General features: G+C 43.1%; 1 pseudogene; it reads right to left on the reverse strand.

Moving 5' to 3' along the window:
- Positions 1 to 2,100: 2,100 nt before the first annotated feature.
- On the reverse strand, positions 2,101 to 3,224 carry LOC136393644 (small ribosomal subunit protein eS1-like; annotated as a pseudogene).
- Positions 3,225 to 22,765: the final 19,541 nt, after the last annotated feature.

The following is a 22,765-nucleotide window of genomic DNA, read 5'->3' on the forward strand; positions in this document are numbered from 1 at the left end:
AATTAAAAAATTAAGTTCAGAGGGCTTTCACGAGGATTAAAAAAATTAAAATATATAAAGTACTTAGAACACTACCTGATTTTATATACAAAGTATGCCTCTAGAGTAGACAGAGTTTGCTGCTGAGAGACACAGACAAGATACCCTGTTCTCAAGGTTCACAGTCTGATATCCACACAGTCAAGATAGACACGTCAATAATTACAGGTAGGCCCTGGCCGGATGGCTCAGTGGTAGAGCGTTGGCCTGGCGTGCAGGAGTCCCAGGTTTGATTCCCGGCCAGGGCACACAGGAGAGGCGCCCATCTGCTTCTCCACCCCTCCCCCTCTCCTTCCTCTCTGTCTCTCTCTTCCCCTCCCACAGCCAAGGCTCCATTGGAGCAAAGTTGCCCCGGGCGCTGAGGATGGCTCTGTGGCCTCTGCCTCAGGTGGTAGAATGGCTCTGATTGCGGCAGAGTGACGCCCCAAGATGGGCAGAGCATCGCCCCCTGGTGGGCGTGCTGGGTGGATCCCGGTCGGGCTCATGCAGGAGTCTGTCTGACCACCTCCCCGTTTCCAGCTTCGGAAAAATACAAAAAAAAAATTACAGGTAATGTGACAAGTGCTTCTCTAACCGGAGAGAGAACAGAGGAGGGGGGAGGACAGACATTCAGTCTTTTTTTTTTTTTTTGTATTTTTTGTATTTTTCTGAAGCTGGAAACGGGGAGGTGGTCAGACAGACTCCCGCATGCGCCCGACCGGGATCCACCCGGCACGCCCACCAGGGGCGACGCTCTGCCTACCAGGGGGCGATGCTCTGCCCCTCCGGGGGGGGGGGGGTCGCTCTGCCACGATCAGAGCCACTCTAGCGCCTGGGGCAAAGGCCAAGGAGCCATCCCCAGCCCCTGGGCCATCTTTGCTCCAATGGAGCCTTGGCTGCGGGAGGGGAAGAGAGAGACAGAGAGGAAGGAGGGGGGGGGTGGAGAAGCAAATGGGCGCTTCTCCTATGTGCCCTGGCCGGGAATCGAACCCGGGTCCCCCGCACACCAGGCCGACACTCTACCGCTGAGCCAATCGGCCAGGGCCGACATTCAGTCTTAAAGGATACCTGTGTTTTTCCTAAACAGAGAAAGGTTTATCAGTGAGGCCCTTTGGGTAGCAAAGGACAACTCACTCCATTTAGCTCAACAATTTTATTTGACATTCAATATTACATTAGTTCAGGGATACAGCATAGTGTTGAGACATTTATAGTATATAACTCACAATCTTCAGTTTGTATTGATGTTCTAGGTCATAGTTTCTATTTCCTCAGAGCTATGGCTTGCCTTGACCCTTATGACTCTGAGCTTATCTCATGGCTTTGCTATGTCATTGTAGCTCATTATTGTCATTTATAGCCATGTTCTCTTCTTTTACTAACTTGAATTTTAGAGTGAGAAGGAACCTGATTGACCTATTCCTTTTTTGGTGCCAGGTATGTTGTAAGTTGCTGGCCAGGTTCTGGATTGTCCACCATTGAATCATATGCCAATTCTGGTCTAGTCAGCTAAGTCAAAAGTACCTCGATGAACTGTACATGAACTGTGGCTACCTAAGCCTGCCTCTTCAACAGAAGCTGTATGTAGGTGGGGTGGTTTCCCTTGGAGAGGAAATATGAATGTAGCAGTCATGATCTGTTTAGACAGAAAGAAGACATAACCTATCCAAAGAGCATGGAAAAGGAAGCTTGATGGGTCTAGAGTTGATTCAACAGATATTTATTTATTTTCATTGTATTTTTCAATTACAGCTTATTTTTAAATGTTTGAATTGATTGATTTGAGAGAGAGAGAGAGAGAGATAGGAAGAGAGCTAGAGAGAAAGAATGAAACATCAATCTATTGTTCTACTCCTAGATGCACTCATTGGTTGCTTCTTGCCTGTGCCCTGACTGGGGATCAAACCACAACTTTTGAGTATCAGGATGATGTTCTAACCAATTATATTCAGTATTATTTTGTATTAGTTTTAGGTGTACAGCATAATAGTCAGACAATCATATACTTTATGAAGTGGTCTCTATTTCTTTTTATTTTTTTCACAAATAAGATTTTGTTTTTGTCACCTTTAAGCCTGAAATTTAAATAGATTCTTGGACTGGGGATTCATATCCATCAGTTAGTTCTACTTTAGCACCTGTTTCATCCCTAGTAGCTTTTCCATAAAGTGCCATGAATATTTCCAGTTCAAACTTGGGCTTCTTTAGCATTTTTACTTTTCTGACACAGACATCGTGGGGCAGATAAATAGACTGGTAAACCTTTTCTATATCTTTTCTAGTGTTATCTTGAGTCAATTTACTGATTACTTCTTTCAAGTCATTTGTCTGCATCTCTTAGATTATGATTTCCATCATCATCTGGATTTGGTGGACCCGGTGATGCTGAGCATAAGAGGTCTTCCAAATCCATTATTGCATTCCTTAGTAAAACCAACAGCAATAGATAAAGCAGATAACCATTGGTAGTCTTGACATAATATGAGCTTCAATCATAGTCTGCTACCTTTTGATCACGGAACATATTTTGTCTCCATTTTAAGAGCCACACCATGAAATTAAACAGTGTTTCCCTGAACATTCTCAGTAGCTAACTTGAATTTTCTAAATGCAATTAATCAGTCTACAGATCAGCTAGGCTCACTTCAAAAACACGACCCTTGAGAACACCAGATGCAATTTTGGTTCCTTGAGTTCTCATGACTAGTGCTTTCCCAATATTTCTTATATTGAACATAGCTGGAGATTTCATGTCACATTAATTTTCCTTAAAAAATTGATGACCACTTTCTTTTTGGCTCCCTTTTTGCTGCCTTTCTTTTCTTTTTCTCGTCCTTCTTTTTTTACAGAGACAGAGAGAGTCAGAGAGAGGGATAGATAGGGACAGACAGGCAGGAAGGGAGAGAGATGAGAAGCATCAGTTACCAGTTTTTTGTTGCGACGCCTTAGTTGTTCATTGATTGCTTTCTCATATGTGCCTTGACCGCGGGCCTTCAGCAAACCGAGTAACCTCTTGCTCAAGCCAGAGACCTTGGGTCCAAACTGGTGAGCTTTTGCTCAAACCAGATGAGCCCACACTCAAGCTGGCGACCTTGGAGTCTCGAACCAGGGTCCTCTGCATCCCAGTTCGATGCTCTATCCACTGTGCCACCGCCTGGTCAGGCTTTGCTGCCTTTCATAAGGTGCTTGTTCTTGCCAACCACCATGATGCTGCTCAGAGAGCCAAAAGGGCTCTCCAAATATTTCAAGTGCCCACTTGGCACAGTATAGAGTTATTATAATATTATTGGCTATATTCCCAATAGTGTACTTTACATCCCTGTGACTTCTAGTGCACTGGCTCAACTTTTTACCCATTAAGCCATCTGGCCAGGGCCTCCCTGTGACTATCGTGACTACCAATTTGTAGTTCTTAATCCCTTCACCTTTTTTACTCAGTCTCTGGACCCCCTTCCCCTCTACCATCAGTCTGTTTCTAGTTTGTTTGTTTATTTTGCTTTTTAGAGTCCACATACAGTGTAAGTGAAATCAGGCACTATGCTAGGAGTGGATAACCAATGTCAGGGTGTTATATAGATTGCTGTGGGAATCAAGTGCAGGGCCGCCTGAGCCAGACAGGGAGTGTCAAAAAATGCTTCTTAGAGGAGGTAAACTTTACATTGGGTCCAGAGAGAGAACTAGAATTAATAAGGAGCATGGTATATTCCAGGATCTGAAAATAGCATGATGAAAGATGCCATAAAATGTGAGAGACTAGCACGAGGTAGGCAGGGGCTACATCATTCCAGTCCTAATAAACATAGAATTACCATTTACTTAACTGAGAAGCTTTTTTTTTTTTTTTTTTTTTTTTTTTGCATTTTTCTGAAGCTGGAAACAGGGAGAGACGGTCAGACAGACTCCCGCATGCGCCCGACCGGGATCCACCCGGCACGCCCACCATGGGGCGGCGCTCTGCCCACCAGGGGGCGATGCTCTGCCCATCCTGGGCGTCGCCATGTTGCGACCAGAGCCACTCCAGCGCTTGAGGCAAAGGCCACAGAGCCATCCTCAGCGCCCGGGCCATCTTTGCTCCAATGGAGCCTTGGCTGCGGGAGGGGAAGAGAGAGACAGAGAAGAAGGCGCGGCGGAGGGGTGGAGAAGCAAATGGGCGCTTCTCCTGTGTGCCCTGGCCGGGAATCGAACCCGGGTCCTCCGCACGCTAGGCCGACGCTCTACCGCTGAGCCAACCGGCCAGGGCCGAGAAGCATTTTATATGAATTACCTTATTTAATTCTCCCAACAACCTTGTGAAGTAGGAATAATAATTATTGTTCACATTTAGATGAACAAAACAAGACTGAGTGAGATTTAGTAAACTTCCTTATGATTATATAACTAGCAAGTGACCAAACTGCTAAGTTATCCTTACTTTGTGTGTCATGTTAGAGATATTTTAAGAGTACTGGGAAGCCATTGAAAGATTTTATACACATTTGCATTTCAGAAAGATTATTCTTGCTGTGGAGTATAAAACGGATTATAGGGAGTAGAGAGGGAACATAGGGAAATTCCTTTGGGTTCCCATTGCAGACCAGGTCAGAGTAGCAAGGTGGACTAGGCTGATAAAAGAAACATAGATATAATCATTCATTTATTACTTTGATCAATAAATATTTAATGAGCTCCTACCAAGAGTGTTAATCACTAAGGCTATACAGATGAACAAGGTAGATGTGGTCCCTGTTGTCACAGATTTCCTTCAAGAGGCTGAATAGACAAGAACTAGAGGAGTTGAATGTGGAAGTGATGAAAAACAGGAAGTCTGGAATGAGTTACTAGCTGTGGTTGGCTCCAACCTTGCCCTTTCCAGTTCACTACCTCTCCTAAGGTTGTATATGTTCAGGTAGGGATCGGGGGAAGAGCAAAAACAAATTAGAATTTTGTATGCCATTCTCATCGGCTCAGATTTCATTCTGTAGACTTTAGGGAGCCATTGAAAACGTGTAAGCAGGGAAATGGCTTGACCAGATACACATGTTAGCAAGGTCAAGATTTATTCCTCTAAAACTTAGAATTCCTCCAGGACTGAATAGCTAGCTCATTTGATAGGGTGAGAATGCTCAAATCTTCTTTTCATACTCTACCCTCTTGTGGCAAGAAGAAAAATGTTAAGTTCCAACTCCACAGGTTTGCAAGGCTTTGATTTGCCTTGACTGCTACAGCCTCTGGATTTCTCAGCTGGTTCTGTTACTGCGTCTTCAACAGAGACCATCCATTCATTCTGAGACTCCTCCAGCTCCAACGACAGAGCACTGTCAGCGATTAGAGAAGAGCCCTCTTTTGATATCTCCCACCAGCTTGGTTCCTAATCTCCCTCGCCCACCTCCAAACTCTTGCTCTCTTCAGTGCCCTAGCAATGCAGATCTCTCGGTAAGCTAGCATTGCTGCCCTCAGGTGGGAACCGAGGGAAGTGCGCATTGCATTTTTTCTGGAACCACTTTCTCTCCAAGTCAATTCTTTGAACTTGGTATCTTATTCAGCATCCTCTTCATTTACATCTGAGTTATAAAAGAGTAGTGCTCCATCCTACAACTTGGCTCAAATATAATGAAGAAACAAGAAGGAGGAAAAAGCAGGACCCCTCCTCTCCGTGAATTCTGCATTGTCAGAAAACAACTTTTCCAAGGAGGCTTGACTACTGAGAATAAGGCACCTATATAGGGTAGTCTTTTCAAGGACATCTCCTGCTTTCCTTGAAAAGAGATGTCCTCTTTTTCTCACACCTCGATTCTCAGCCCTTTGCCTCAGAGTCCCTGTTCTTATAAGATGGAGCTCTGATAATGTCCATGGTAATAAGAGAGTCTTCTTAGGCTATTTAGCTTGGAAATAAATGCTGGAATCGCTTCTCAAAAATCCAGATTGATTTAAATACCCTTTGGCAACATTCTTTTGGCATCCTCACCAATGCTAATGAATTTGGGCCACTCTCTTCCATTCATTGACTCAACACTTAGGGGCAAAGTGACCCTTTAAATTTCATTTCAGCTAAGACAGTTCTTCTACCTGCTAAAAGGGGGGTTTGTGAATTAAAAGCTGATGCTGTTTTTCTGATTTAGCACTTACGCACCACCCACAGACAATTTATTCCAGAATTTATTTTAAAGCCAGGGGCTTTAAGATTTCTGACCCACAGATCCCTCCCCCATTCAAGCCCTCTATTCACCCAGGAATTTGAGATGGAAATAGTACTGCTAGCTGGAGTGGAGCAGCATACCAGTGCTGCCCAGAGCCGAGTGGCCGTTGCCATGGGGGCGAGAGTGTTTGTATAGAACTGCCTATACAAGATCTTAGGCTTGAGAACTGCTTTGAATCACAGGATTCTAAAACTGAGCCAGCCCCCTCATTTTACAGATGAGGAAATAGAGGCCCAAGGACTTAGTTAAATGATTTACTCAAAAGCTAGGGCGAGTTATAGGCAGAGTTGTGCTCTTTGCAGTACATCACCCCTTTCATTAAATAGATGCTGATTGAGTGGATGTTCCTCTACCAGGCATCCCCGGCCTCCTGAGGCCATTTATCTGGCCCCCACCGCACTTCCGGAAGGGGCAACTCTTTCATTGGTGGTCAGTGAGAGGAGCACTGTATGTGGCAGCCCTCCAATGGTCTGAGGGACAGTGAACTGGCCCCCTGTGTAAAAGGTTGAGGACCCCTGCTAGCCATTTCCACTGTGCTATTCCAGCACCACTAATTCCAGATAGAAGTTCTAGGAAATGTGGTACTGACAACCATAGGTATGTGAATATCCTTGCATTTTTATGCATGCTTATGTTTGCATCAAATTACATGTACACACCTGTGGATGATTATGCTAACTAGACATTTGTATAGCTCTTAATTACTGGAATTCCTTAAATTACATTTTCCTCACGAGTGAAATTTAGATAAAAAATAATACCTATCTCAAAGGATTCAGTGAGAAAATGTATTTAAAGTACTTAAATATAGTAGCCAACAAATAATAAGTGTATATTATGTCATTTCTGTTATGTCTTTCTGCAATGGAATGTGTCAAGGATTGCCTGTAAACACTAGACTAAATGTTTTGATTTTTAATTTAATTTTCACAATAATCTTTCAAAGTAGGTTCTTTGATTTCCTATGGAGCACTGATAGGAAAACTAGGCCTAGAGAGCTTGAGTCTCATGCACAAGGTTCAGAAGTGCCTGAGCAAGAATCAAACAAAACCAGGTCTGCCTGACCAGGTGGTGGCGCAGTGGATAGAGCGTCGAACTGGGATGCGGAAGGACCCAGGTTCGAGACCCAGAGGTCGCCAGCTTGAGCGCGGGCTCATCTGGCTTGAGCAAAGAGCTCACCAGCTTAGACCCAAGGTCGCTGGCTCCAGCAGTGGGTTACTCGGTCTGCTGAAGGCCCGCGGTCAAGGCACATGTGAGAAAGCAATCAATGAACAACTAAGAAGTCGCAACGCGCAACGAGAAACTGATGATTGATGCTTCTCATCTCTCTCCGTTCCTGTCTGTCTGTCCCTGTCTATCTCTGCCTCTGTAAAAAAAAACAAAAAACAAAAAAACAAAAAAAAAACACCAGGTCTAATGTTAATGTCCTCAATAATAATAATTTATACTGCCTCTCTTATGGAAAGTCAGAAAAAGATCTAGTGTCTTTGAATATGTTTGTTAGAACTCTAAAATCTAAATACGTTGGCTACATGTTGCACATGGAATGGGCTTGCTCATTCAAATAAATACATTTTAATTAAACCCACTGAAACTATAAGTGAAGGGTTTGTATTTTCTCCCTTTAATTTCTGTTCTTTATAGAGAACTTAGTCAGCCATTTTGTACAAGAAACAATTTCCTAATAACTGAACACCCTTTTTTTCAATAACCTATTGTTTCCACACTCCTAGTTGGTCCTGGTGAGACCTATGTATAGAATATCAATCTAATTGAAATCATGTCACCAGGTGCCTGGGATCCTACTTACCTAGCAAGCTGTCTTTCTAATCTTTAAAATTTCTCTTGCATACAGATAGAAATTAAATATTTCTTTAATAGATATCTTCTCATTCTTATTAAAATTCCAGGTTTGGGGCCCTGGCCAGTTGGCTCAGTAGTAGAGCGTTGGCCTGGCATGTGGAAGTCCTGGGTTCGATTTCCAGCCAGGGCACACAGAAGAAGCACCCATCTGTTTCTCTACCCTTCCCCTTCTCTTTCTATCTCTCTCTTCCCCTCCTGCAGGCAAGGCTCCATTGGAGCAAAGTTGTCCCCGGCCGCCGAAGACAGCTCCATGGCTTCTGCCTCAGGTGCTAGAATGGCTCTGGCCCCAACAGAGCAACACCCCAGATGGACAGAGCATCACCCCCTGGTGGGCATGCTGGGTGGATCCCGGTCGGGCACAGTCTGTCTGACTGCCTCCCCACTTCTAACTTCAGAGAAATACAAAAAAAAAAAAAAAAAAAAAGAAAAAAATTTCCAGGTTTGGGATTGTCCAGAGTCTAACCCAAACTTCTCTTGTGATCATATCATTCAGTTTCTATCAGATCAATTTCAATCAGACCTTAGTTGTTCCTGGAGGTTCCTTTTTCCTTCTCTATTTTCTCTCTCGATGATTTTGTCCATTCCTATACTTTCAACTATCTCTGCTATATAAAGAACTACCATGTCAATCTTATACATTCAGTAAACATTAACTCCTTGGTATGTGCTATACACTGAATTTTAGTGGTTCAGTCAGACAACTGTCCTAAGCTCCAGTCCAGATTTTTGTGGAGTATCTATGACAGGATGATGTGAGGTATCTGACACTCCTATAAAAATACCTCTGGGCAAGAAAATACCTTGCTTCTGCTGTACTTCAGTCTTGGCATTACTTCTCTGACCTTTCTTATCCTTATTACCTATTCACAGTCTCTGGAATTCTCCACACTAACTCTACAAATCTATTAATACTTATCTCAGTCCACTTGGAGCCATGGGAGAAATAACAAGTGTTAGCACCCCAAAATCTACAAAAACCTAAACCTACTTCATCACTCTCTTCACAAAACCACTCTTTGTTCTTATTTTCTTCAGGTTTTTTTGTTTGTTTGTTTGTTTGTTTTTTACAGAGAGAGAGAGTCAGAGAGAGAGAGAGACTGATAGGGACAGACAGACAGGAAGGGAGAGAAATGAGAAGCATCAGTTCTTTGTTGAGGCACCTTAGTTGTTCAGTGATTGCTTTCTCGTATGTGCCTTGACCCAGGGGCTACAGCAGAGTGAGTGACCCTTCACTCAAGCCAGAGACATGGGGCGTAAGCCAGCAACCTTGAGATTCAAGCCAGCGACCTTTGGGCTCAAGACAGCGACCTTGGGCTTTAAGCCAGCGACCTTGGGCTTCAAGCCAGTAACTATCAGGCTCAAGCCAGCGACCGCGTGCTGATGAGCCCACGCTCAAGCTGGTGACCATGGGGTTTCGAACCTGGGTTCTCCACGTCCCAGTCCGATGCTCTATCCACTGCACCACTGCCTGGTCAGACTAGTCAGTATTTTATTTGATAGAAGCACACTATTCCTCTAAAAATTTCCCTAGGCCTCCTGATTGCCCTGACACAATCTACTCCCCATTAACTAAAGTAATGTTAAAACACAATCAGTCATGTTATTCCCCTGCTTAAAACCAGCCCACAACTTGCCATAGTTCTAAGAATATAATTCCAATTCTTGCTGAGGCCTTAAAGAAACCCTGAATGATCTAACTTCTTACCCAAGACTACTCTCATCTTATTTCACTCTCCCCTGCTATGCTTCAGCCACACTGGCCTCCTTGCAATCCATGGAACAAGCACAACTTTCTCTCTACTCTTGTTATGGTCTACTGATTATCTTTTGATTTTTGGTCTGAAACTATCCTCCTTTCCAACCTCCTCTCTACTCTTGTTTCGGTCTACCGATCATCTTTTGATTTTTGGTCTGAAGCTATCTCACCTTTCCAACCTAGCCTTCATCCCTAATCACCATTCTTTCTCATGGTACCACTTGTTTCTTAATAGCATTTGTCTCAATAATAAAATTATATACATTTTGGGATATATTTATTATCTGCCTCTCCTACTAGATTAGAGGTTCCATGAAGGCAGGAACCATGTCTGCTTAGTTCATCAATGCATATCCTGCATTTAGCGAAGTACCTGGCACATAGTAAGTGCTCATAAGTGGTGGCTGATAACACTGTTCCTAGCAAACTCCTTTTCTCATTCTGTAAAATGGCCATTTCAAAGCTTTACCACTTTCTTTAAACTATTTCCTCTAATTTCTACCTCTTTAAAACCTGGCCAGAAATTATCACCTATTCTCATATTCTGTAATTTTCTTAAATGCATTAGATTTGAGTGACACTGGACCAGTAAATATTTCATCACAACTCCAGCTCATTGTTCACACTATTTCTCTGCCAGAAATACCCCTCTCTACCCACTTCCCATTTCTGCTTATCATCTTGTGCTTAAAGCCCAGTGTAAAGGGTACATTCCCTCTTTAGTTTTCCCTAATAATTTATAATTAGTTGCTCCCTTATAAGAATTCTCAAAGCTTTTCATGATATTTTTACATAAAAGTTTCCACATTGGTCCTGGTCAGTGGCTCAGTGGATAGAGCATGGGCTTGGTGTATGGACGTCGGGGTTCGATTCCTGGTCAAGGCGCATAGGAGAAGCGACCATCTGCTTCTCTCCTCCTCCCTCTCCCAATTCTCTTCCTCTTCCCCTCTTGCAGCCAGTGGCTCCATTTGTTTAAGTGTGGCCCCAGGAGCTGAGGAGAGCTTGGTACTCTAGCATCGGCCCCAGATGGGGTTGCCAGGTGGATTCCAGTTGGGGCGCATGCGGGATTCTGCCTAACTATCTCCCCTCCTCTCACCTAAAAGAAAAAAGTTTTCACATTTTATCTGTGTTATATGTGTGTCTCTGACCCTGCAGGGTGAATTCTTTTTTTTTTTAATTTTTTGTTTTGTTTTTTAATTTTTTATTTATTTATTTATTTTTTTTAGAGAGTCAGAGAGAGGGATAGATAGGGACAGACAGCTTAGTTGTTCATTGATTGCTTTCTCATATATGCCTTGACCGCGGGCCTTCAGCAGACCAAGTAACCCCTTGCTTGAGCCAGCGACCTTGGGTCCAAGCTGGTGAGCTTTTGCTCAAGCCAGATGAGCCCGCGCTCAAGCTGGCCCTTGGGGTCTCAAACCTGGGTCCTTCCGCATCCCAGTCCGACGCTTTATCCACTGCACCACTGCCTGGTCAGGCAGGGTGAATTCTTTAGGGATGAAGGATTTCTTCTTTAAATCTGCACGATCCAGTACAACTCTTAATGCATTGGCATACAGTCAATATGTAGTAATCTAGTTAAAAATCCAAAAGAGAACATCTTTAAAAGAAATTCAGCCTGACCTGTGGTGGCGCAGTTGATAAAGCGTCGACCTGGACTGCTGAGGTTGCTGGTTCAAAACCCTGGGCTTGCCCGGTCAAGGCACATATGGGAGTTGGAGCTTCCTGCTCCTCCCCCCATCTCTCTCTCTCTCTCTCTCTCTCTCTCTCTCTCTCTCTCCCCTCTAAAAAAATAAATAAATAAATAAAAATAATTTAAAAAAAAGAAAGAAGTTCAAAGATTACCAGAAACTAGTAATGAGAGACCTGATAGGGTTCTGAGAAAAGATGAGTGCTGTAATTACTGTGCCTAGAAGCATCATTTTGTCCAAAGCCACAGAAATACTCAGAGAAGTCTCTTTGAATTTTTTTTTTACATATGGAAACACAGAGAAATCCAGGAATGAAATAAAAATTGGGTAAAATTAGGTATCCTTGGGCTGACTGGTAGGACTTTAAAAAAATTGGGTACTCATTACTTAGAAAAAATGTAAATGATACGTCTTTCTATTCCCCTTTATTCTATAATGAATAACTGGGCCTTAACCCCAGATATTCTTATTCAATTGTTCTAGCATATAGGCTTGATTTTTTAAAAGGTGCCCAGATGATTAATGTGCAGCCAGAATGGAAAACCAATTTCTAGAATGCTATTATGGACTGAATAGCTATGTCTCCTGGAAATTTGTGCACTGAAATCCTAACACCCAATGCAATGGTGTTTGGAATAGAGTCCTGTAGAAACTAACTAAATTTAGATAAAATCATGAGGTTAGGCCTCCCATGCTGGAATTAGTGCCCTTAAGAAGAGAAGAGGCCTGACCTGTGGTGGTGCAGTGGATAAAGCGTCGACCTGGAAATGCTGAGGTCGCCGGTTCGAAACCCTGGGCTTGCCTGGTCAAGGCACATATGGGAGTTGATGCTTTCAGCTCCTCCCCCTTCTCTCTCTCTCTGTCTCTCCTCTCTCTGTCTCTCCCTCTCCTCTCTAAAATGAATTTAAAAAAAAAAAAAACCAAAGAAGAGAAGAAACCAGAGTTTTCTCCCCATCCCCTTGTGTACCAGGGAGAGAGCCCTCACCAAAAACCCGACCTTGCTGGCCTCCTGATTTTCGGCTTCCCAACTTCCAGAACTGTGAGAAATCAATGTCTATTGTTTAAACCACCCAGACTATATATCTTGTTATAACAGCCTAAATTGACAAGACAATTGACAATTGACAATCTACTGGTCTTTCGTATGGAATCTCTGTACTGGTGAACACAGGTGGACTAGTTGGAATGCTGTTGGTAGATTTCATGGCAGTATCTTGAGCATGGTTGGATTGTAGACAGGATGGCTTCATTAACCTTGGCATGGAAAACCTCGGAATATTTGCATATAAAGAATTTTAGTATCATCCTACTCCAAATGTATGCCAGAAATGTCTCCAGCCAGATTGGACCTAGAGAAACCAGCTTTTTACTCATGATCTTCTAAGTAGTAGCTGATGCAACAGATACATTCAACATACCTTGTATGACCTAATATATAAACAAGGACAGGTTCCTAGATAGTGTTGGTTTTCCTACCTTAAATTTTAGAAGGCTGTGTCACTTGCAACACTTCTAACATTTTTGAATTTTTGATTTGGGAATGGTCTGGAAGCAGAAGTTTGAGGATGTATAGCCATGTCTGGGGGTTGTACTGGTGATCTGATAGGCTGGCTGACTTGACTCCTGGAACTTACAGTGGTCGGCAAGTGCTTAAATTATGGCTTAGGTGTTGCTACAGATGAATGGACAGCACTACATGTATTCTGAGATATATGAGGTTTGGCCCTAACCACAGGCTTACAGAGATGTGCATTTCCATGTTGAAGCTAAGAATTGGTATAAAGTTACTTGCTGATTTTGTTTCTGCTTTTTGAGTTGAATATAGATTGCCTCCAACTCATAGTTGCTATATAATTCTTTCCATATAATGAGAGCCTGATGCTCCACTTGGCTTTGTACAATAGCCACATATGGTGGTTTGCTGACCACAAGTCTTCTGTTAATTGCCATGAGAGCTTTAATAGCTTCCTCAGGAGATGTAAGGCAAACAAAGGCAAAGCCTTTGCTATGCCAGCTTCTCTTATGACTCTGGCCCTAGTGATTCTGTGAAAGATAGAATTCTCTCCTCAGGCATTTATCATCAATACTATCTTCAAGATTTTTCGCATAAAGGTTAGCACCCTTGCAGTTTACCCTGTTTTGCTTGCTCATATTTGTGTTTTAATTCAGATTGTCTGTCTACTTTGTTTTGTGCTGTATCACATAAACTTAATTTCTATCAAGGACAGGACTTTTCCACTCATTCTTTTGATGGCTTTCTAGACATTTTCAAATTTCTCAAAAATCAAATCCAAAGCCTCAAGATTTTCTACTTGCATTCTACCTCAATGAATACAGTATCATATATAGAAAACCCTAAAGACTCCACCAAAAAGAAATTGTTAGAATGAATAAACAAATTCAGTAAAGTTGCAGAATACAAAATTAATACACAAAAGTCAGTTGCGCCCTGGCCGGTTGGCTCAGCGGTAGAGCGTCGGCCTAGCGTGCGGAGGACCCGGGTTCGATTCCCGGCCAGGGCACACAGGAGAAGCGCCCATTTGCTTCTCCACCCCTCTGCCGCGCTTTCCTCTCTGTCTCTCTCTTCCCCTCCCGCAGCCAAGGCTCCATTGGAGCAAAGATGGCCCGGGCGCTGGGGATGGCTCTGTGGCCTCTGCCTCAGGCGCTAGAGTGGCTCTGGTCGCAATATGGCGACACCCAGGATGGGCAGAGCATCGCCCCCTGGTGGGCAGAGCGTCGCCCCTGGTGGGCGTGCCGGGTGGATCCCGGTCGGGCGCATGCGGGAGTCTGTCTGACTGTCTCTCCCCGTTTCCAGCTTCAGAAAAAGGGAAAAAAAAAAAAAAAGAAAAAAAAAAAAAAGTCAGTTGCATTTCTATACACTAATAAAAAACTATCAAAAAGAGAAACTAAGGCCTGACCAGGAAGTGACGCAGTGGATAGGGTGCCAGACTAAGACATAGAGGACCCAGGTTCGAAACTCCGAGGTCACAAGCATGAGCACGGGCTCATCCGGCTTGAGCACAGGCTAACTAGCTTGAGCGCGGGGTTGCTGGTTTGAACAAGGGGTCACTCACTCTGCTGTAGTCCCCGGGTCAAGGCATATATGACAAAGCAATCAATGAACAACTAAAATGCTGCAACAAAGAACTGATGCTTCTCATCTCTCTCCCTTCCTGTCTGTCTGTCCCTATATGTCGCTCTCTCTGATTTCTATCTCTGTCAAAAATTAATAATAATAATAATAAACTTTAAAAAAATAGAGAAACTAAGGAAACAATCCCAGGCCTGACCTGTGGTGGCACAGTAGATAAAGTGTCGACCTGGAATGTTGAGGTTGCTGGTTCAAAACCCTGGGCTTGCCTGGTCAAGGGACATATGGGAGTTGATGCTTCTTCCTGCTCTTTCTTTCTTTCTTTCTTTCTTTCTTTCTTTCTCTCTCTCTCTCTCTCTCTCTCCCCCTCTCTAAAATGAAAATTTTTTTTAAAAATCCCACTTATAGTTATATCAAAAAGTATAATATACTTATAAATAAATTTAGCCAAGAAAGTGAAAGACCTGTACACTGAAAACTATAAGACATTGATGAAAGAAATTGAATAAGACACAAATAAATGGAAAAATATTTCATGCTCATGGATTAGAACATTTAATATCATTAAAATGTCCATACTTTCAAAATAATCTAAGGCTTCAATGCAACCCCTATCAAAATAATCAAGGGCATATTTTTACAGAACTAGAACAAATAATCTTAAATTTTTGTATGGAATCACAAATAGCTAAAGCTTATGAAAAGAAAAAAAGGACAAAGTTGGACACATCACAGTTCCTGATTTCAAACTATATTTATAGCTTTCATAATAAAATAATATGGTATTGGCTTAAAAATAGACACATAAATTAATGGAACGGAATAGAGCCTGAAATAAGTCCCTGCATATATGGTTATTTAATTTTTGAAAAAGGAGCGAACAATACAGAATGGGTAAAGGACAGTCTGTTCAACAAATGGTGCTAGGAAAAATGCACAACCACATACAAAAGAATAAAACTGGACAATTTACAACATACACAAAGAAATAACTCAAGATACATTAAAGATTTGAATGTAAGACCAAAAACCATGAAACTCCTAGAAGAAACTGTAGGTGATAAGCTTCTTTTTTTATTTTATTTTATTTTTTTTTTTTTTTTTTATTTTTTTTTTTTTTTACGTTTTTCTGAAGCTGGAAACAGGGAGAGACAGTCAGACAGACTCCCGCATGCGCCCGACCGGGATCCACCCGGCACGCCCACCATGGGGCGACGCTCTGCCCACCAGGGGGCGATGCTCTGCCCATCCTGGGCGTCGCCATGTTGCGACCAGAGCCACTCTAGCGCCTGGGGCAGAGGCCACAGAGCCATCCCCAGCGCCCGGGCCATCTTTGCTCCAATGGAGCCTTGGCTGCGGGAGGGGAAGAGAGAGACAGAGAGGAAAGCGCGGCGGAGGGGTGGAGAAGCAAATGGGCGCTTCTCCTGTGTGCCCTGGCCGGGAATCGAACCCGGGTCCTCCGCACGCTAGGCCGACGCTCTACCGCTGAGCCAACCGGCCAGGGCCGGTGATAAGCTTCTTGACATCAGTCTTGGCAATGACTTTTTTTTTTTTCGATTTGACATCAAAAGTAAAGGCAACAAAAGCAAAAATAAATAAGTAGGACTACGTCAAATTAAAAAAAAAACACCTCTTCACAGCAAAGGCAACCATCAACAAAATCAAAGGCTATCTAAGAAATGAGAGAATATTTGCAAACAATATATCTAATAAAAGGTTAACATCCAGAATAAAGAACTCATACAACTCAAGAGCAAAGAGCCAAACATGCCCTTGATATTTTGACAGGGATTGCATTGAAGCCTTAGATTATTTTGAAAGTATGGCATGGATGTTGCCTGTTTGATGATCCCTGGTCAGGGCACATACCGGTACAGATGTTCTTCTCTCTCTCTTGCTCTCTCCCTCCCTCTCTCTAAAGTCAATAAAATAAAAATTTATTATTATTATTATTATTATTATTATTATTTTGTATTTTTCTGAAGCTGGAAACAGGGAGGCAGTCAGATAGACTCCTGCATGCTCCCGACCGGGATCCACCTGGCACGCCCACCAGGGGGAGATGCTCTGCCCATCTGGGGCGTGGCTCTGTTGCGACCAGAGCCACTCTAGCGCCTGAGGCAGAGGCCATGGAGCCATCCCCAGCGCCCGGGCCATCTTTGCTCCAATGGAGCCTTGGCTGCGGGAGGGGAAGAGAGAGACAGAGAGGAAGGAGAGGGGAAGGGGTGGAGCAGCAGATGGGCGCTTCTCCTGTGTGCCCTGGCCGGGAATTGAACCCGGGACCCCTGCACACCAGGCCGACGCTCTACCACTGAGCCAACTGGCCAGGGCCAAACATTAATTTTTTTAAAGAGAAAAACCCAGCAAGTTTTTGTGAAGATATGAAGAAAAAGGTGCCCTGTGCACTGTTGGTGGGAATGTAAACTGGTGCAGCCACTATGGAAAACAGTATGGAGGTTCTTAAAAAAATTAAAAATAAAACAACTATATGAATCAACAATTCCACTTCTGAACATTTATTAGAAAGAAATAAAAACACTAAATCAAAAGCTATCTGAACCCTCATGTTTCTTGAAGTTATTTTCAATAGCCAAGACATAGAAGCAAACTAAATGTTCATTGATTGATGAATGGTAAAGAAAACATGATATATATATTTATATACACTGCTCACAAAAATTAGGGGATCTGGGAATGTGCAGATACTCTGGTACTTTCAGCCTTTTGTATAGTGCATTTTCATCAATGAAATAAAAGTTGGTTTTGCACCTCATTTACATAATTAAACAACTTTCTTTGACTTGTCTGGTTGCTTTTCTGATGTTCTTGTTTAATAAAAAAAAATTGAATGTTTTTTTTGCTTCATATTCATTTTGAAATATCCCCTCATTTTTGTGAGCAGTATATTTCATTATACACACACAATGGAATATTATTCACTACTAAGAAGAAATCTTGCCATTTGCGACAACATGGATGGACCGAGGGTGTTATGTTAAGTGAAGTAAGTAGGATAGAGAAAGACAAATATCATAGGATTTCATTTACATGTGAACTCTTAAAAAACACCTGACTTATAGTTACAAAATTAGTAAGTCTAAGGCTTGTAATATAAAACATGGTGACTACAGCCCTGGCCGGTTGGCTCAGCGGTAGAGCGTCGGCCTAGCGTGCGGAGGACCCGGGTTCGATTCCCGGCCAGGGCACACAGGAGAAGCGCCCATTTGCTTCTCCACCCCTCCGCCGTGCTTTCCTCTCTGTCTCTCTCTTCCCCTCCCGCAGCCAAGGCTCCATTGGAGCAAAGATGGCCCGGGCGCTGGGGATGGCTCTGTGGCCTCTGCCTCAGGCGCTAGAGTGGCTCTGGTCGCAATATGGCGATGCCCAGGATGGGCAGAGCGTCGCCCCTGGTGGGCGTGCCAGGTGGATCCCGGTCGGGCGCATGCGGGAGTCTGACTGTCTCTCCCTGTTTCCAGCTTCAGAAAAAAAAAAAAAAAAAAAAAAAAAAAAAGATAAAACATGGTGACTACAGTTAATAACATTGTTTTGTATACTTGGAAGTAGCTAAGAGACTAAATTGTGGTGATTATTTTGCAATTTTACAAATATTTTAAAAATTATTTTAGAGAGAGACATTGATTTGTTCTTTCATTTTTTGTGTGTGTGCATTTATTTTATTTTATTTTTATTTATTAATTTTAGAGAGGAGGGAGAGAGTGATAAAAAGAGAGATAGAGAGAAGGGGGGAGGAGCAGGAAGCATCAACTCTCATATGTGCCTTGACCAGGCAAGCCCAGGGTTTCAAATCAGCAACCTCAGCATTTCCAGGTCGATGCTTTATCCACTGCACCACCACAGGTCAGGCCCTCTTTCATTTTCTTATGCATTCATCCGTTGATTCTTGTCCTTGCCCTGACTGGGGATAGAATCTGCAACCTTGATATCAAGATAATATTAACTAACCAAGTATCCAGTGAGGGCTGCAATATATACAAATATTGAATCATTATTTTGTATACCTGTGTCAAATATATCCCAATAAAAAGCAGGCAAAATTATATTTCAAAAAGACACTAAGATTTTCATGAATTTAGAAGTCAAAATTCTTTGCTCATTTGCCATCCTTTCCACTTAATGGCTGCTCCAAGTATTTTATGACTTCTGGGCCCATGTTCTAAATTGAACTTCACCTCCACTCTTTCTCTTCAAATTTGTTTCTACTTAAAATATGGTTATCAATAGTTTTTATACACTTTACTTATTGATTTTAAAGAGAGAGGAAGGGGGAAGAAAGAGAGAAACATCAATTTGTTCCTGAAACCCTGACCAGGAATTAAACCCACAACCTTTGCATATAGGGTGATGTTCTTTTGTGTGTGTGTGTGTATGTGATAAAGACAGAGAGAGACAGAGAGAGGGACAGACAGACAGGGAAGGAGAGAGATGAGAAGCAGCAATTCTTTGTAGCCGCACTTGATGGGGAGACTAAAACAGAACAAGTGACCCCTTGCTTAAGCCAGCGACCTTGGGTTCAAGCTGGTGAACCTTGCTCAAACCAGATGAGCCTGTGCTCAAGCTGGCGACCTCGGGGTTTCAAACCTGGGTGCTCTGTGTCCCAGTCTGACGCTCTATCCACTGTGCCACCACCTGGTCAGGCTCGGGTGATAACTGAGTTATCTGCCAGGGCTGGTTATCAATAGTTTTAATATCTGGAAATTATCTTTTTATCAACTCTAAATTATCTTTTTATCAACTCTAACAGTTTCTTTTTATTTATTTATTTACTTACTTACTTATTGTTTTACAGAGACAGAGAGTGAGTCAGAGAGAGGGATAGACAGGGACAGACAGACAGGAACGGACAGAGATGAGAAGCATCAATCATTAGTTTTTCATTGCGCATTGCAACACCTTAGTTTTCATTGATTGCTTTCTCATATGTGCCTTGACCGCGGGCCTTCAGCAGACAGAGTAACCCGTTGCTGGAGCCAGCAACCTTGGGTTCAAGCCAGTGGGCTTTTCCTTAAACCAGATGAGCCCGCACTCAAGCTAGCGACCTCGGAGTCTCGAACCGGGTCCTCTGCATCCCAGTCTGACGCTCTATCCACTGCGCCACCACCTGGTCAGGATAATAGTTTCTTTAAGATGACTTTAGTCCTGCTTGACCAGGCAGTGGCACAGTGGATAAAGTGTCAGACTGAGACAGAGGACCCAGGCTCAAATCCTCAAGGTCCCTGACTTGAGTGCGAACTCATCTGGCTTGAGTGTGGGCTCACCAGCTTGAGTGCAGGGTTGCTTGCTTGAGCATGGGATCATAGATATGACTTCATGGTCACTAGCTTGAGTCCAAAGATTGCTGGCTTAAAGCCCAAGGTCTCTGGCTTGAGTCCAAGGTTGCTGGCTTGAGCAAGGGGTCACTTGCTCTGCTCTTTCTCCCCACCATCAAAGCACATTATGAGAAAGCAATCAATGAACAACTAAGGAGCTGCAACGAAGGATTGATGTTTCTCATTTCTCCCTTCCTGACTATCTATCCTTCTCTCTCGCAAAAAAAACACAAAAAAACAAAAAAACTTTAGTCCTCATTTTTTTTTTTTTTATCAATTTAGGTTGTTTGGGTCATGTAACTAAGTTTCTGAGATTTTTCTTCCCTCTGATCTTTTGAAGGACTCTGAACTCCCTTACTAGTGAAAGGCAGCTTAGATTTTTAAACTTCTTTTATTTTGGTATTTTTCTGAAGTTGGAAACGGGGAGGCAGTCAGACAGACTCCCGCATGCGCCCGACCAGGATCCACCCAGCACGCCCACCAGGGGGCGATGCTCTGCCCATCTAGGGCGTTGCTCTGTTGCAACCAGAGCCACCCTTGCGCCTGAGGCAGAGGCCACAGAGCCATCCTCAGCGCCCGGGCAAACTTTGCTCCAATGGAGCCTTGGCTGCAGGAGGGGAAGAGAGAGACAGAGAGGAAAGAGAGGCGGGAGGGGTGGAGAAGCAGATGGGCGCTTCTCCTGTGTGCCCTGGCCGGGAATCGAACCCGGGACTCCTGCACGCCAGGCGGATGCTCTACCACTGAGCCAACTGGCCAGGGCCTCTAACTTCTTACCTAAAAGAAAATATAGTCAGGAATTTGGATAGTTGTATTAGAATTATGCCTAAAATTTTTATAAGCTATGTAGCATAACTATAGGTTGAGAAATTATTTAAAATTTTATAACTTCATCTTTCCTGTCATATGTGGTCAGTGAAATGTTTAAAAATTTTTTTTTTTTTTTTTTTTTTTTTTTTTTTCATTTTTCTGAAGCTGGAAACGGGGATAGACAGTCAGACAGACTCCCGCATGCGCCCGACCGGGATCCACCCGGCACGCCCACCAGGGGCGGTGCTCTGCCCCCCAGGGGGCGATGCTCTGCCCATCCTGGGCGTCGCCATATTGCGACCAGAGCCACTCTAGCGCCTGAGGCAGAGGCCACAGAGCCATGCCCAGCGCCCGGGCCATCTTTGCTCCAATGGAGCCTTGGCTGCGGGAGGGGAAGAGAGAGACAGAGAGGAAGGCGCGGCGGAGGGGTGGAGAAGCAAATGGGCGCTTCTCCTATGTGCCCTGGCCGGGAATCGAACCCGGGTCCTCCGCACGCTAGGCCGACGCTCTACCGCTGAGCCAACCGGCCAGGGCGAAATGTTTAAAAATTTTATTTGACATCAAATAGTAACTTATGCAATGTGGTATTTTTGTTTGTTTGTTTGTTTTTATTTGTATTTTTCTGAATTTAGAAGTGGGGGGGGTGGGGGCGGGCAGTTGGGCAGTCAGACTCCCACATGCGCCTGACTGGGATCCACCTGGCATGCCCACCAGGGGGCGATGCTCTGCCTATCTGGGATGTTGCTTCATTTCCACCAGAGCCATTCTAGCACCTGGAGGCCATGGAGCCATCCTCAGTACCCAGGCCAACTTTGCTCCAATGGGGCCTTGGCAGCAGTGGGGAAGAGAGAGATAGAGAGGAAGGAGAGGGGAAAGGATAGAAAAGCAAATGGGCACTTCTCCTGTGTGTCCTGGCCGGGAATCAAACCTGAGACTTTCACACTCTGGGCCAACGCTTTACCACTAAGCCAACTGGCCAGGGTTTGCAATGTGGTATTGTTTTTATAAGAAAATTTTGATTGCTTCATGGTAATCTGCTATAAAAACAGAAACTGTTAATCAATCAATGAGCCAATTAACAATTTATTGAGCATTTTGCTATAAAGACTGATGCTAGGTGCTCAAAAGAATATTCTTTCTTTCTTTCTTTCTTTCTTTCTTTCTTTCTTTCTTTCTTTCTTTCTTCCTTTCTTACTTTCTTTCTTCTTTTTCAAGAATACTAGTTTGAAATGTATAGAGCTGTGCCTGCCACCATGAAATTTATAGACTAATAGAGGAAATAAGAAAAATAATCCAGTGTAGTCGGTGATAATGAGACAATCTTTTATTTCTAGCCCTACCTTGACTAGACATTTTTGATTGTCACAACAGGAGCTGGTATCTAGTGGATAAAGGCCAGAGATACTACTATTATACAACATACATAGCAGCCTCACGCAAGAAAAATTATCTAGTTCAAAATGACAATAATGCAGAGATTGAGAAATCTTACAATAACATTTTAAACAACACTCATTTAAGTGCTTCTATTTTATTGCCCTATTTTTTCCTTCACACTTATCACAATCTTAATTTATTTTATTTGTTTGCTTGTTAATTCTCTGCTTGTCTTACTAAAACATAAGCTCCATGAAGTCAAGATATTTAGTTGCCTGGTTCACTGCTGCTTAATGAATGAATAAATTTCAGCCACATGTAAACTACTCAATACTATACTTTTCCCACTAATTTAAAGTTTCAGAATACAAATTAATTTAATTAATTTCTAGCAAAACATAGCATTCATTACTTGAACCAATATTTCTTGAGCACTAACTATGTGCCGTGCAATGAGCTGGGTGCTAGGTATATAACAGGGAATAAGACATGGCCCTTGGTATCAAAAATCTTGTAAGTCAAGGAAGGGTTGGTTGGGGAGGGATACATATAAGTAAAAAGGCCTTTTATAGTTTAGAATGCTATGGGGAATCAAGGAAAACATACAAGGGGGCTTAATCTCTTCTGTGGGTGTAGGAGGAAATAAAAGATAGATACAAAAA

The sequence above is a fragment of the Saccopteryx leptura genome, chromosome 2, assembly GCF_036850995.1.
Source record: "Saccopteryx leptura isolate mSacLep1 chromosome 2, mSacLep1_pri_phased_curated, whole genome shotgun sequence".
Classification (NCBI taxonomy): domain Eukaryota; kingdom Metazoa; phylum Chordata; class Mammalia; order Chiroptera; family Emballonuridae; genus Saccopteryx; species Saccopteryx leptura.